This window comes from Schistocerca piceifrons, chromosome 3 (genome assembly GCF_021461385.2).
Source record: "Schistocerca piceifrons isolate TAMUIC-IGC-003096 chromosome 3, iqSchPice1.1, whole genome shotgun sequence".
NCBI classification, from domain to species: domain Eukaryota; kingdom Metazoa; phylum Arthropoda; class Insecta; order Orthoptera; family Acrididae; genus Schistocerca; species Schistocerca piceifrons.
The window spans coordinates 124,110,618-124,127,125 of NC_060140.1; positions in this window are offsets into that span (position 1 = coordinate 124,110,618).

Sequence of the window (16,508 nt, forward strand, 5' to 3'; positions counted from 1 at the left end):
TACTATGCGACACAGAAATTGCGTCGCGATTTAATACTACAGGCTCCATGAGGACTTCTCTCCGAAAGACTATCGTGGCTACGGTCATTGCATGGAACGGGAGTCCATTCGGTTGCTTCCGATGCGTTATAACCCGTTCACTGTAACCCTCGCTGCCTCACACTGACGATGCGAAAAAGAAATTGTGTCGTGATTTAAAACTATATGCTCCTTGCCGACTTCTCCCCTAGAGACTAACCTGGCTATGATCACCGCACGGATCCTCTCCTGAGGGGCAAGTAGCTTGTTTCCGATGCACCACAACTGGTTTACTGTAACCCTCGACACCTCACATAGACGATACGTCACAGAAATTTTGTCGGGATTGAATACAACAGGGTATCCACCGACTTCCCTCCGAGAGATTAACGTTTCAACGGTCACATCATGGAACCAATGCTAGGAGTCCAGCAGCTTGTTTCTGATGTTCCGCACCCCATTTACTGTAACCCTCGCATAGACAATGCAACACAGAAATTGTGTCGCCATTCAACAGTACAGGCACCATGCTGACTTTTCTATGAAAATCTAACGTAGCTATGGTCACAGCATGTTGCCTCTCCTGGGAGTCTTCCAGCTGGTTTCCGGTGCACCACAACCCATTTACTGTAACTCTCGCACACTAACATTGACAATGCAACACAGAAATTGCGGTCCGATTCAATACGACAGGCTCCATGCCGACTTCACTATGAGAAAGTTACGTGGCTACGGTCACCGCATGGAACCTCTCCTGGAACTTTACCAGCTTGTTTCTGATGCACATCAACCCATTTACTGTAACATTCGCACCATCACATTGACGATGCAACACAGAAATTGCTTCGCGATTCAACACCACAGGTTCAGTGCCGACTTTTCTATGAGACTCTAACACTGCTGCAGTCACCACATGGAACCCCTCCTGGGAGTCCACTAGCATGTTTCCGATGCACCACAACCCATTCTCTGTAACCCTCGCAACCTAACATTCAAGATGCAACACCAAAATTGGGTCTCGATTTAATACCACAGGCTCCATGCCGACTTCAACCGAGGGACTAATGTTGCTACAGTCACCGCATGGATCCTCTGCCTGGGGGGCCAGTAGCTTGTTTCCGATGCACCACAACTGGTTTTCTGTAACCATTGCAACCTCACGTAGATGGTTCAAACCCAGAAATTACGTCGCGATTGAATACTACAGGATATATGCCGTCTTTTCTCCGCGATACTAAATTTCAACGATCACTATATGGAACCAATCCCGTGAGTCCAGCATCTTGTTTCCGATCCTCCACAGCCTGTTTACTGTAACATTAGCACTCCCGCATAGACGGTGTAACACAGAAATTGCGTCGTGATTCAACACTGTAGGCTCAATGCTGACTTCTCTATGATAAACTAATGGAGCTACTGTAACCGCATGAAAGCTCTCCTGGGTGTCTTGCAATTGGTTTCCGATTCACCACAACCCGTTACTGTGACCCTAGCACCATCACATAGACATTGCAACACAGAAATCGCGTCGCGATTCAACACTACAAGCTCCACGCCGACTTCTCTGTGAGAATCTAACATCGCTACATTCACAGCATGCAACCGCACCTGGAAGTGTAGCAGCTTGTTTGCAATGCACCACAACCCATTTACTGTAACGCTCGTACCCCCACAATGACCATGAAACACAGAAATTGCGTCTCGATTGAATACTACTGGCTCAATGCTGACTTCCCTATGAGAGACTTGTGTGGCTACAGTCACCGCATGGAACCTCTCCTTGGAGTCAAGCAGCTTGTTCCTGATGCACCACTACCAATTTACTGTAAATTTAGAAAACTAACATAGACAATGCAACACAGAAATAGCGTCGCGATTCAACAGTAAGGCTCCATGCCGACTTCTCTATGAGAAACAAGCGTGGCTACAGTCACCACATGGAACCTCTCCTGAGAGTATAGCAGCTAGATTCCGATGCACCACAACTCGTTTACTGGAACCCTCGCACCCTCACACAGAAATTGTGTCGCGATCCAACACTGCAGGTTCCATGCCGACTTTAGTATGAGAGACTAACGTTGCAACAGTCTGCAAATGTAACGTCTCCTTGGAGTCTAGGAGCTAGTTTCTCATGCACCGCAACCCATTTACTGAAAATCTTGCACCCTCGCATTGAAGATGCAACACAGAAATAGCAACGGGTTTCAACACTACAGGCTGTATGCCGACTTCTCGATCACAGACTAACCTGGGGACGATCATCGAACCTCTACTGGGAGTCCATTACTTTGTTTCCGACGCACCATTACCTATTTACTATAACCCTCGCACACTCACTCTGACGATGCTACACTGAAATTGCGTCGTGAATCAATACGACACTCTCCTTGCCGATATCCCTATGAGGAACTAACGCGGTTACGGTCACCAATCGTAACCTCTCCTCGAAGTCCAGTAACTTGTTTCTGATGCACCATATCCCATTTACTGTTCTTGTCGCACCCTCACATTACTGATGCGACACAGAAATTGTGACGCGATTTAATACCACACACTCCATCCCGACTTCACACTGCAAAACTAATGTGGCGACGGTCACCATATGGATCCTCTGCTGCGGGCCAGTAGGTTGTTTCCGATGCACCACAACTGGTTTACTGTAACCATCGAAACCTCACATAAACGATGCAACACAGAAATTGTGTCGCAATAAAATACTACAGGGTATATGCCGACTTCTTTCCGAGAAACTAACGGTGCAACGGTCACCGCATGGAACCAATCTTGGAGTCAAGCAGCTTCTTTCCGATCCTCCACAACCCATTAACTGTAACTCTTGCACCCTCATTTTGACGATGGAACACAGTAATTGCGTCTCGATTGAATACTACAGGCTCCACGCCGAATTCTCTATGAGAGACTGTTGTGGTTACGGTCACTGCATAGAACATCTCCTGGGAGTATAGCAGCTTGTTTTCGATGCACCACAACCCGTTTGTTGTACCCAACACCCTCGCATTCACGATGTGGCACATAAATAGCGTCTCCATTCTACACTATAGGCTCCATGCTGACTTCTCTATGAGAGAGTAACGTGGATACAGTCACCATATGGAACCTCTCCTGGGAGTCCAGTAGCTTTTTCTGATGCACCAACCCATCTTTTGCAACCCTCGCACCCTCACTTTGACGATGCAACACAGAAATTGTATCGCGAATTAACACTACAGGATCCATTCCGACATCTCTATCAGAGGCAAACGTGGCTAATCTCACTGCATGGAATCTCTCCTGCTAATCTAGTAGCTAGTTTCCGATGCACCACAACCAATTTACTGTAAGCGTTGCAACCTCTCACTATCGATGCGACACAGAAATTACGGTGCGATTGAATATGATAGTCTCAATGCCGACTCCTCTCTGAGAGACTTACATGGCTACGGTCTCGGTACGCCACCTCTCCTACGGGACCAGTAGCTTATTTCTGATGCACTACGACCCATATACTGTAAACTCTCACATTGACGATTCAACACAGGAATTGCGTACTTATCTCCGGTAGACTAACGTGGCAACGGTCACGGGATGTAACCTCTCGTGGGGTCCAGTTGCTTTTTTCCGATGCTCCACAACTCATTTACTGTAACCCTCACACCCTCACATTGACTATGCAACACAGAAATTGCGTCGCGATTGAATACTATTGGCTTCATTCCGACTTCTCTCTGAGAGAGTAACATGGCTACAGTCACTGCATGTAATCTCCCTTAGGCATCCTCCAGCTTGTTGCCAGTATCTTGTTTGCGATGCTCCACAACCCACTTCCTCTACCCCTCGCAGTCTCAGATTGACGATGCAACACAGAAATTGCGTCACGATTGAATACTATAGGCTCCATACTATCCTCTCTCCGAGAGAAAATACGTAGCTACCGTCACGGCATGTAACCTCTCATGCGGTCCAGCAGCTTGTTTTCGATGCACTACAACCAATTTACTATAACCCTCGCAACCTCACATTGATGATCCAACACAGAAATTACTTTGCGATTCAACACTACAGGCTCCATGCTGACTACACTATGAGCGACTAACTTGGCTGCTGTTACCACATGGACCCTCTCCTTGGACTCTAGCTTCCTGTTTCCGATGCACCACAACCGATTTACTGTAGCACTGTAGCGACCCTCACATTGACGCTGCAACACAGAAACTGCATCGCGATTCAGCACTACAGGCTAAATGCCGACTTTTCTATGATAGAATGATGTGGCTACGGTGACTTAATGTAACCTCTCCTGTTAGTCCAGTAACTTGTTTTCAACGCATCACAACCCGTTTACTGTAACCCTCGCACCCTCAGTCTGACGATGGAATAGTGAAATTGCATCCCAATTCAATACTACTGGCTCCATGCCGACTTCACTAGGGGAAAGTAATGTGGCTATCGTCACTGCATGGAACCTCTATGGTACTCTAGCAGCTTGTTTCCAGTGCACCGCAACTGACTTACTGTAACCCTTGCACCCTCACAATGAGGTCACTGCACGGGACTTCTCCTGGGAGTCCACTCAACGGCTTCCGGTGCGCCACAACCCGTTTACTGTAATCCACGCTCCTAAACATTGATGACGCGAAACAGAAATTGTGTCGCTATTTAATACCACAGGCTGCATGCCGATTTCAATCCGAGAGACTAACGTGGCTATGGTCTCCATATAGAGACTGTGCTGGGGGGCCGTAACCCTAGAAACCTTACATAGACGATACGACACCGAAATTGCGTCGCGATCGAATACTAGAGATTCCACGTCGCCTTCTCTCAGAGGGACTAAAGTGGCTACGGTCACCGCATGGAACGTCTCCTGGTGGTCTAGCAGCTTGTTTGCGATGCACCATAACCCGATTACTGTAACCCCACACCCTCGCATTGACGATGCGACACAGAAATAGCTTGAGATTCAACACTTAAGGCTCCATACCTACTCCTCTATGACAAACTATCGTGGCTACGGTCACCACATGGAACTTCTCCTTGGAGTCTAGCAGTTTGTTTCTGATGCACCACAACTCCTTTACTGTAGTGCCTGAATACTCGTGTTGACGATGCAAAACAGAAATAGCGTCGAGATTCAACACTACAGGTTTTCAGGTTTTATGCCGACTTCTCTATGAGAACATATCGTCGCTAGGGTCACCGCATTGAGCATCTCCTCGGAGTCCAACAGTTTCTTTTCAATGCACCACACCTCATTTACTCTAATGCTCGAATACTCGCATTGACGATGCAACCCAGAAATTCTCTCGCGATTCAACACCACAGGCTCTATGCCGACTTCTCTATGAGCAACTAACGTGGCTACGGTCAGAACCCATTTACGTTAACTCTTGCACCCTCACATTGACGACGCAACAAAGAAATTGCGTTGCGATTGAATACTATTGGGACTATGGCGATTTCTCTCCGAGAGACTAACGTGGCTACGGTCACCGCATGTAACGTCTCCTGGTGGTCTAGCAGCTTGTTTGCGATGCACCACAACCCATTCACTGTAAAAGTCCCACCCTCACATTAACGATCCAACACGGTAATTGCGTCGCGATTTAATAACACAGGCTCCATGCCGACTTATCTATGAGAAACTAACGAAACTACAGTAGGTCCAGTAGCTTGTTTCTGATGCACCACAATCCATATACTCTAACCGCCACAGCCTCACGTTAACGTTGCAACACAGAAATGGCGTCGTGGATTAATTCGACATTCTGCATGCCAGCCTCTCTCCAAGAGACTAACGTGGCTACGGTCATGGCATGTAACTTCTCCTGGGGATCCAATAGCTTGTTTCTGATGGTCCACATCCCATTTTCTCTAACCCTCGCAGCGTCAGTTTGACGATGCAACACAGAAATTGCCACATGAATGAAAACTATAGGCTCCATGCTCACCTCTCTCCGAGATACTAACATGGCTACAGTCACGGTATGTAATCTCTCCTGGTGGTCCAGTAGCTGGTTTCCGATGCACCACAACTCTTTTACTCTATTTATCGCAGCCTCACATTGACAATGCAATGGAGAAATTGCGTCACGATTGAATACTACAAGCTCCATTCCGGCCTACCTCCCAGAGGCTAATGAGGCTACCGTCACCTCACCTAAATGGTCCTGGAGATCCAGTAGCTTGTTTCCGATGCACCACAACCCATTTACCGTAACCCTTCCAGATTCAAATTGACGATGGTACACAGAAATTGCCTCGCGACTTAATCGAATTGGCTACATGCCGACTTCTCTCAGAGAGACTAACGTTTCTACAGTCAAAGGATGTAACTTCTTGTGGGGGTCCAGTCGCTTGTTTGCGACGCACCACAACCCATTTTATGTACCCCACGCAGCCTCAAATTAAGTATGCAACACAGAAAATGCATCACGACTGTATAATATAGGCTCCATGCCTACCTCTCTTCGAGAGACGAACGTGGCTACGGTCACGGCATGTAACCTCTCCCGGCTGTCCAGTAGTTTGTTTCCGAAGCCCAACAACCCATTTTGTGCAAACCTCCCACTCACGTTACAGATGCAACACAGAATCTGAGTCGCAATTTATTACTACAAGCTCAATGCGGAGTTTTCTATGAGAGATTAACGTGGTTACGGTCACCTCATGTAATCTCTCCTGTGGGTCCAGTACGTAGTTGGCGATGCACCACGACCCATTTGCTGAAAACCTCCCACCCTCACATTAACGATTCAACACAGTAAATGCGTCGCCATTTTATAATACAGGCTCCATGACGATTTCTCAATGAGAGACTAACGTGGCTACAGTCACGGCGTGTGCAGTAGGTAGTTTCTGTTGCACCACAACCATTTACTGTAACCCTCGCACCCTCACATTGACGATGCAACACAGAAATTGGGTTCGAATGAATCCTATAGGCTCCATGCCAACCTCTCTCCGAGAAACTAACTTGGCAACGGTCACTTGATGTAACATCTCCTGGGGTTGGAGTGGCTTGTTTCCCATACACCACAACCCATTTATAGAAAACCGGCCAGTCACATTGACAATGCAGCACAGAAATTGCGTCGCCATTTAATACTACAGGTACCATGCCATCTTCTCTATGATGGAGTAACGTGGTTGCGGTCACGGCATGTAACTTCCCTGCCGGTGCAGTAGATTATTCTCGATACACCACAACACATTTACTATAAACGTCACACATTCACATTGACTATGCAACACAGACATTGTGTCGCGACCGATTCCTATAGGCTCCATGCCGACTTCTCTATGCGAGACTAACGTGGCTACAGTCAGAGGTTGTAACTTCTTCTGGCGTTCCACTGGCCTGTTTCCGATACACCACAACCCATTTTCAGTAACCCATGCAGCCTCCTATTCACTAGGCAACACAGAAATTACGTCACGATTGAGTACTATGGGCTCCATGCCTCTCTCTCTTCGAGTGACTGACATGGCTATGGTCACTTTCTGTAACGTCTTCCACGGGTCCAGTACATTGTTTTCGATGCCCCACAACCCATTTGATGTAAACTTCCAACTCACATTAACGATGCAACACAGAAATGGCGTCAAAATTGAATACTATAGGCTCCAAGACTACCTCTCTCCGAGAGACTGAAGTGACTACGGTCATGGCAAGTAACCTCTCGTGGGAATCCAGTAGCTTGTTTCCGATGCTCCACAACCCATTTACTATAATTCTCTCAACTTCACATTGACGATACAACACAGAAATTGCGTCACGATTGAATACTCCATATCGATCTCCCTCTGAGATGCCAAAGTAGCTATGGTCACGACACTTAACCGGTCCTGGAGATCCAGTTGCTGGTTTCTGATACACCACAACTCATTTATTGTAAGCCTCCCAACCTCACATTAACTATGCAACACAGGAATTGCGAGGAGATGTAATACAACAGGCTCCGTGTCGACTTTTGTGTGAGAGATACGTGGCTACGGTCACTTCATGTAACCTCTTCTGGGGTTAAGAAACTTGTTTCCGATTCAGCACATCCCACTTACTGTAAACATCACACAATCACATTGACGATGCAACACTGAAATTGCGTCGCTATTCAACACTACATTCTCCATGCCGACTCATCTGTGAGAGACTTCCGTGGCTACGCTCACTGCATGGACCCCGTCTTGGGGGGGTCAGTAGCTTGTTTTCTAAGCACCACAACCCATTTTAGTCTAACCCTCGCAGCCTCACATTGACGATAGAACACAGAAATTGCGTCGCGATTTAGTACTGTAGGCTCCATGCCTACCTCACTCCATGAGACTAGCGTGGCTGAGATCATGGCATGTAACCTCTCATGGGGACCAGTAGCTTGTTTCCGATGCACCACGACCCATTTGGTGTAAATCTCCCATTCACATTAATGATGCAACACAGAAATTGAGTCGCGATTTAATACTACTGGTTCAATACCGATCTCTCTCCGAGAGACTAACGAGGCTACAGTCACCGCATGTAACCTCTTCCGGGGGTGCAGTAGCTTCTTCCCGATGCACCACAGCCCATTACCTGTAAACCTCCAACCCTCTGATTATTGATGCAACACAGAAATTGCGTTGTGATTTAATACTACAGGCTCCATGCCGAGTTGTCTATAAGGGACTAACATGGCTACAGTCATGGGATGTAACATCTCCTAGGGGTACAGTAGCTTGTTTACGATGCATCATAACCCATTTACTGTAAACTTCCCACCCTCACACTAACGATGCAACACAGAAATAGCGTCTCGTTGATTACTGTAAGTTCCATACCGACCTCTCTCCGAGAGGCTACATTGGCTACTGTCACAGCACTTAACCACTCCTTGGGGTCCAGTCGCTTGTTTCCAATATACCATATCCCACTCACTGTATACCTCGCACAGTAACATTAACGATACAACACAGGAATTGCGCTTTGATTTAATACTACATGCTACATGCTGACTTCTCTATGAGAGACAAACGTTGCTACGGTTATGGCATGTAACCACTCCTGGTGGTTCATTAGCTTCTTTGCGATGCTCCACAACCCATTTCCTTCAACTTTCGTACTCTGACATTGTAGATGCTGCACAGAGACTGCACCGTGATTTAATACTAGACCCTCCAAACCGAATTCTCTACGAGGGACTAACGTGGCTACGGTTACGACAATTATCCTCCACAGGGGTCCAGTAGCTTGTTTCCGATGGGCCACAGTCCATTTACTGCCAACCTCCCACCATCAGATTAAAGATGAAGCAACACAGATATTCCGTCGCGTTTTAATACTACAGGCTCCATGCCGACTTCTCGATGAGAGACAAACGTGGCTACAGTCACGGAGTATAACCTCTCCTGGCGGTCCAGTAGCTTGTCTCCAATGAACCACAACCAATTCAGTGTAACACTCGCACCCTCACATTAACTATGCAAAACAGAAATTGCATCACGATTTAGCACTAAAAGCGCCATTCCGACTTCTCTGACGATACTACAGTCACGGCGTGTAAACTGTCGTTAAGTCCAGTAGCTTGTTTCCAGTGCACCACAATCCACTTTCTGAAACCACCGCACTATCACATGAACCATGCAACACTGAAACGGCGACGCTATTTAATACTACAGGCACCACAATCCATTTACTGTAAGCATGCTACCTCACATCAACTATGCAAAACAGAAACTGCTTCGTGATTTAGTACTAAAGGTTCCATGCCAACTTCTCTATGAGACTACAACGTGGCTATGGTCACGTTGTGTAAATTCTGGTTTAGGTCCAGTAACTTGTTTCCAGTGCACCACAACCCACTTTCTTTAACCGCCGCACTATCCCATTAACGACGCAACACAGAAATTACGTCACGATTCGGTACTACATGCTCGATGCCATTTCTCAATGAGCAGTAAACGTGGACTACAGTTATGGCATGTAACCTCTCCTAGCGGTCCAGTAGATTGATTCCGATGCTCCACAATCCATTTACTGAAACCCTCGCTCCCTCACATTAACTTTGCAAAACAGAAATTGCTCGATATTTAGAACTAAATGCTCCATGATGACTTCTCTATGAGACCCGAACGTAGCTACAGTCACGGGATTAAGCTCTTGGTTTAGTCCAGTAGCTAGTTTCCAGTGCCCCACAACAGACCTTCTGTAACCGCTGCACTATCAAATTAACGATGCAACACAGAAATTGCGTCGCTATTTAATACTACAGGTTCCATGCTGACTTCTTTATGAGAGACTAACGTGGCTACAGTCATGGTATGTAGCCAATTCAGGACTTTCAGTAGCTTGTTTCCGATGCACCACAACCCTATTTACTGTAAAATTCCCACCTTCTCATTAACGATGCAACACAGAAATTGCGTCGCGATTTAGTACTACATGCTCGATGCCATTTCTCAATGAGAGGTAAACTTGGACTACGGTTGTGGAATGTAACCTCTCGTAACGGTCGAGTAGACTGATTACGATGCTCCACAACCCACTTACTCTAGCCCTCACAGCCTCTCATTGACGATGAAACACTGAAATTGAGTATTTTATACCATAGGCAGCACTTCGACCTCTTTCTGAGAGAATAGTGAGCCTAGGATACGGCATGTAACCTCTCCTGTATGACCAGTAGCTTGTTACTGACGCACCACAACACTTTTACTAAAAACCTTCCAACCCCACATTAACGATGCAACACAGAAATTGCGTGATGATTTAATACTACATGCTACATGCTGACTTCTCTATGACAGACAAACGTGGATACGGTTATGGCATGTAACCTCTCCTGGCAGTTGAGTAACTTGTTTGCGATGCTCCACAACCCATTTACTCTAAACTTCGTGACCTGATATTGTCGATGCTACACAGAAATTGCGTCATGATTAATACTAGACGCTCCATGCCGAATTCTCTATGAGAGACGACAGTGCCTAAAGTCACGGCCCATAACCTCTTCTGGCCCTCTACTAGCTTGTTTCCAGCGAACCACAACCAATTCAGTGTAACTCTCGAACCCTCACATTAACTATGCAAAACAGAAATTGCTTCGCGATTAAGTACTAAATGCGCCATGCCAACTTCTCTAACGTGGCTGCAGTCACGGCATGTACATTGTCGTTAAGTCCAGTAGCTTCTTTCCAGTGCACCACAATCCACTTTCTGAAACCACCGCACTATTGCATTAACTATGCAACACAGAAATGGCGTCGCTATTTAATACTACAGGCACCACAATCCATTTACTGTAACACTCGCACCCTCATATAAACTGTGCAAACCAGAAATTCTCGTTATTTAGAACTAAAGGCTCCATGATAACTTCTCTATGAGAGGTTAACGTGGCTACCGTCATGGCATGTAGCCAATCCTGGGGGTTCAGTAGCTTGTTTCCGATGAACCACAAACTATTTACTGTAACCATCGCACCCTCACATTAACTATTGAAAACAGAAATTGCTTCGCGATTTAGTACTAAAGGCTGCATGCCGACTTCCCTATGACACTCTAAGGTCGCTATGGTCACGACGTGTAACCACTCGTTTAGGCTCAGTAGCTTGTTTCCGGTGCACCACAACCCACTTTCTGTAACCGCTGCGCCATCACATTAACTATGCAACACAGAAATTGCGTCGCCATTTAATGCTACAGGCTCCATGCCGACTTCTGCATGAGAGTCGAACGTGGCTACGGTCATGGCATGTTGATTCTGCTGAGGGTCCAGTATCTTATTTCTTATACTACTGAATACTATTAGATCCACGCCCGCCAATCTGTGAGAGACTATTGTGACTATGGTCGCAGTATGTAACCTGTGCTGGTGTTCCAGCATCTTGTTTGCGATGCACCATAACCCTAGTTACTGTAATATTCCCAACTTCACATTAATGATGCAACACAGTAATGGCGTCGCGATTTAGTACTACATGTTCGATACCGTTTCTAAAGAGAGGTAAACGTGGACTACGGTTATGGCATGTAACCTCTCCTAGCGGTCCAGTAGATTGATTCCGATGCACCACAACCCATTTACTGAAACCCTCGCACCCTCATATTAATTATGCAAAACGGCAATTCCTTCTCGGTTTAGTACTAAATGTTCCATGATGACTTCTCCATGAGACTCTAACGTAGCAACAGTTACGGAGTGTAACCTCTCGTTTAAGTCCAGTTGCTTGTTTTCAGTGCACCACAAACTATTTTCTTTAACCACGGCACTATCACATTAACTATGCAACACAGACATTGTGTCGCTATTTAATACTACAGGCTCCATGGCAACTTCTCTATGAGAGATTAACGTGGCTACAGCCACAGCATCTAGCCAATTCTGGACGTTCAGTAGCTTCTTTCCGATGGACCACAACCCATTTACTGTAACCCTCGCACCCTCACGTTAAATGTGCAAAACAGAAATTGCTCGTTATTTAGTACTAAAGACTTCCATGATGACTTCTCTATAAGACTCTAAAGTGACTACGGTCACGGAATGTAACCTCTCGTTTAGGCCCAGTAGCTGGTTTGTAGTGCACCATAGACCAGTTTCCTTAACCACCGCACTATCACATTAACGATACAACACCAAAACTGCGTCGCCATTTAAAACTACAGGCCCCATGCCAACTTCTCTAAGAGAGTCTAACCCGGCTACAGTCACGGCATGTATCCAATTATGGAGGTTCAGTAACTTGTTTCTGATGCACCACTACCCGTTTATTTTAACCCTCACACACTCACTTTAACTATGGAAAACATTAATTTCTTCGCGAATTAGTACTAAAGGTTCCATGATGACTTCTCTATGAGACTCTAACGTGGCTACAGTCACGGCTTGTAACCACTTGGTTATGTCCAGTATCTTGTTTCCAGTGCACCATAAGCCACTTTCTGTAACAACCGCACTATCACATTAACTATGCATCTCAGAAACTGGGTAACTATTTAATACTATAGGCTCAATGCCGACTTCTCTATGAGAGACTAACGTGGCAACGGTCACAGCATGTAGCCAATTCTGGAGGTTCAGTAGCTTGTTTCCGATGTACCACAACCCATTTACTGTAACCCTCCCACACTCACATTAACTATGCAAAACAGAAATTTCTTCGCGATTTAGTACTAAATGGTTCAAATGGCTCTGAGCACTATGTGACTTAACATCTGAGGTCATCAATACCCTAGAACTTAAAACTACTTAAACCCAACTAACCTAAGGACATCACACACATCCATGCCCGAGGCAGGATTCGAGCCTGCGACCGTAGCGGTCGCGCGGTTCCACACTGTAGCGCCTAGAATCGCTCGGCCACAGCGGCCGGCTAGTACTAAATGTTCCATGCCGACTAACGTATGAGACTCTAATGTGGCTACGGTCGTGGTGTGTAACCTCTCGTTTAGGTCCAGTAGCTAGTTTTTACTGCACCACAACCCTTTTTCTGTAGCTACTGGCTATTACCTTAACGACACAACACAGAAACTGTGTCGCCATTTAATAGTACAGGCTCCATGCCGACTTCTCAATGAGAGACTAACGTGACTATGGTCAAGGCATGCAGCTAATCCTGCGGGTTCAGTAGCTCGTTTCCGATACACAGCAACCCATTTACTGTAAACTCTTGCACCCTCACATTTACTGTGAAAAACATAAATTGAATTGCGATTTAGTACTAAGAGCTCCATGCCGACTTCTCTATAAAACTCTAAAGTGGTTATGGTCGTGGCGCATAACCTCTCATTTAGGTCCAGTAGCTTGTTTCCAGTGCACCACAACCCGCTTTCTGTAACCTGCGCACTATCACATTAACGATGCAAAACAGATATTGCGTCCCTATTTAATGCCACGCGCTCCATGTCGATTTCTCTATGAGAGACTAACGTGGCTACTGTCACGTCATGTAGCCAATCTGCAGGTTCAGTAGCTTGTTTCCGATGAACCACAACCCATTTACTTTCACCCTTGCACACTCATATTAACAGTGCAAAACAGAAATTGCTAGTTATTTAGTACTAAAGACTCCATGATAACTTCTCTATGAGACTCTAACGTGGCTACCGTCATGGCCTGTAACCTCCCATTTAGGTCCAGTAGCTAGTTCCCATTGCACCACAACCACCTTTCTGTAACCACTGCACTGGCACATTAACGATGCTACACAGAAACTGCATCGCCATTGAACACTACAGGCTCCATGCCGACTTCTCTATGAGAGACTAACATGTCTACAGTCACGGCATGTAGCCAATCCTGGGTGTTCAAGTTTGTTTCGATGCACCACAATCCATTTGCTGTAACCATTGCACCCTCGCATTAACTATTCAAAACAGAAATTGCTTCACAGTTTAGTACTAATTGTGCCCATGACGACTTCTCTATAAGATTCTAATGTGGCTACAGTCACGGCGTGTAACCTCTTCGTTAGGTCCAGTAGCTAGTTTCTAGTGCACCACAACCCACTTTCTGTAACTGCCACACTATCACATTAACGATGCAACTTAAAATTTGGTAGGTGAATTGAGATTATTAAATAGAATTATGTCTTGATCGACTCTTAAATTTTTGGTCTTATTTTTTTATCTTTTTTTAGAGCAGTTTATGCTCTATATATATATTCTTATTTTCAGCATGGTAATCATTACTCTGGGGTTTATACTTGTTCTCTTGGTTTTTTCTGGAGTATCATCATTTTGTTTTACACTGATTGCCTTTAAATATTCTTTGTTTAAAGGGTGAACATTTCATTGTTTAAACTGCTTAGGTATTTTAGTTAAAAATATTGTTTTGTGAGATCAATTATATAAAGTTTTTCATCTTAGGCCATGTATTTATTTTCTATTTGTTCTTTACGTTTTTTCTTTTTTTCTGGAACTGTAATTTTTATTTTGGGTATTTATTATTTAATAATTGATTATAGTGTTTATATTGAGCGAGATCTTTTTAATTTAAATGGTTGTATCTTTGTTATGACTTTAATCTTAAATTGAATACCACTTATTTTTATGTCTTTTGTTACATATATTTCTTCTTTGGTAATTTATTATAGAGAGGATTATATATCTGGTCAGAAAAATATGAATGGTTTTATTATTATTGTTTTAATATTTATTCTTTCAGTAGGAGTTTTAATTATTCGTCCTAACTTAATTAGAATTTTACTAGGTTGAGATGGTTTGGGGCTCGTTTCTTATTGTTTAGTTATTTATTATCAAATTGTAAATTCTATTAGTGTTGGTATATTAACTGCTTTATCTAATTGGATTGAAGATGTTGCTATTTTAATTTCTGTTGCTTGAATATTAAATTATGGTGGTTGGAATTATATTTATTATTATAACTTTATTTCGAGTTCTTTTGAAATAAAACTTATTACAATATTAATTGTTTGAGCTGCTATACCTGAGAGAGCTCAAATTCGTTTCTTGACTTCCTGCTGCTATAGTTGCACCTACTCCTGTTTCTGCCTTGGTTCATTCTTCTACTCTTGTTACTACTGGGGTTTATTTATTAATTCGTTTTAGACCAATATTAGAGACTTATAACTGTGGTTGGTTTTTCTTTTAATTGGTTGTATAATTATATTTATGGCTGGGTTTTGGGGGCTAATTTTTGTTTGATTTAAAGAATATTATTGCTCTTTCTACTTAATGACAACTTGGTTTACTAATGAGAATTTTGGCTATGGGTTATCCAAAGCTTTTTTCTTTCACTCATTGTCTCATGCTTCGTTTAAGGCATTATTATTTATGAGTGCAGCTTCAACAAGTCATAATTTAAAGGATTCTCAGGATATTCGTTTTATGTGTTCTATTGTTAATTTTTTACCTTTAACTTCTGTTTGTTTTAATGTTTCTAATTTATCTTTATGTGATATATCTTTCTTGGCTGGGTTTTATTCAAAGGAATTAATTCCTGTAATGGTTTTTTTTCAGATGAATTATTTGTTAAATTTTTTCTTTATTTTTTCTACAGGTTTAACTGCTTCTTATTCTTTTTGTTTATTTTATTGTTCAATATCTGGGGATAATAATTTTTATTCAAGATTTTCTTTTGACAGTAAGAGTTCTTAAATTTCATTTGGTATAATTAGTTTATTATTTGTTGCTGTTTCTGATGGTGGCCTCTTGTCTTGATTAATTTTTCCTATTTCTCATGTGAGTGTTTTACCTTATTATTTGAAATTTTTAACAATTACTGTTGTTGTTTTAGGTGCTTATTTGTGGTATCTTTTTTCTAAGTTTGATTTTTCTCTTAATTTATTTCCCTTCAATATACTGTCTTTTGTTAGATTTACTGGTTCTGCATGATTCATACCTTTCCTTACAACTAAGTTCGTTAGATATATACCCTTAGAGTTGTGTTATTATTCATCAAAGTCTTTTGATTATGGCTGGGGTGAATTATTAGGCAGTCAAGGCTTGTATAGATTATTTATTTATTTTATTAATTATATTCAAGGATGGTACAACT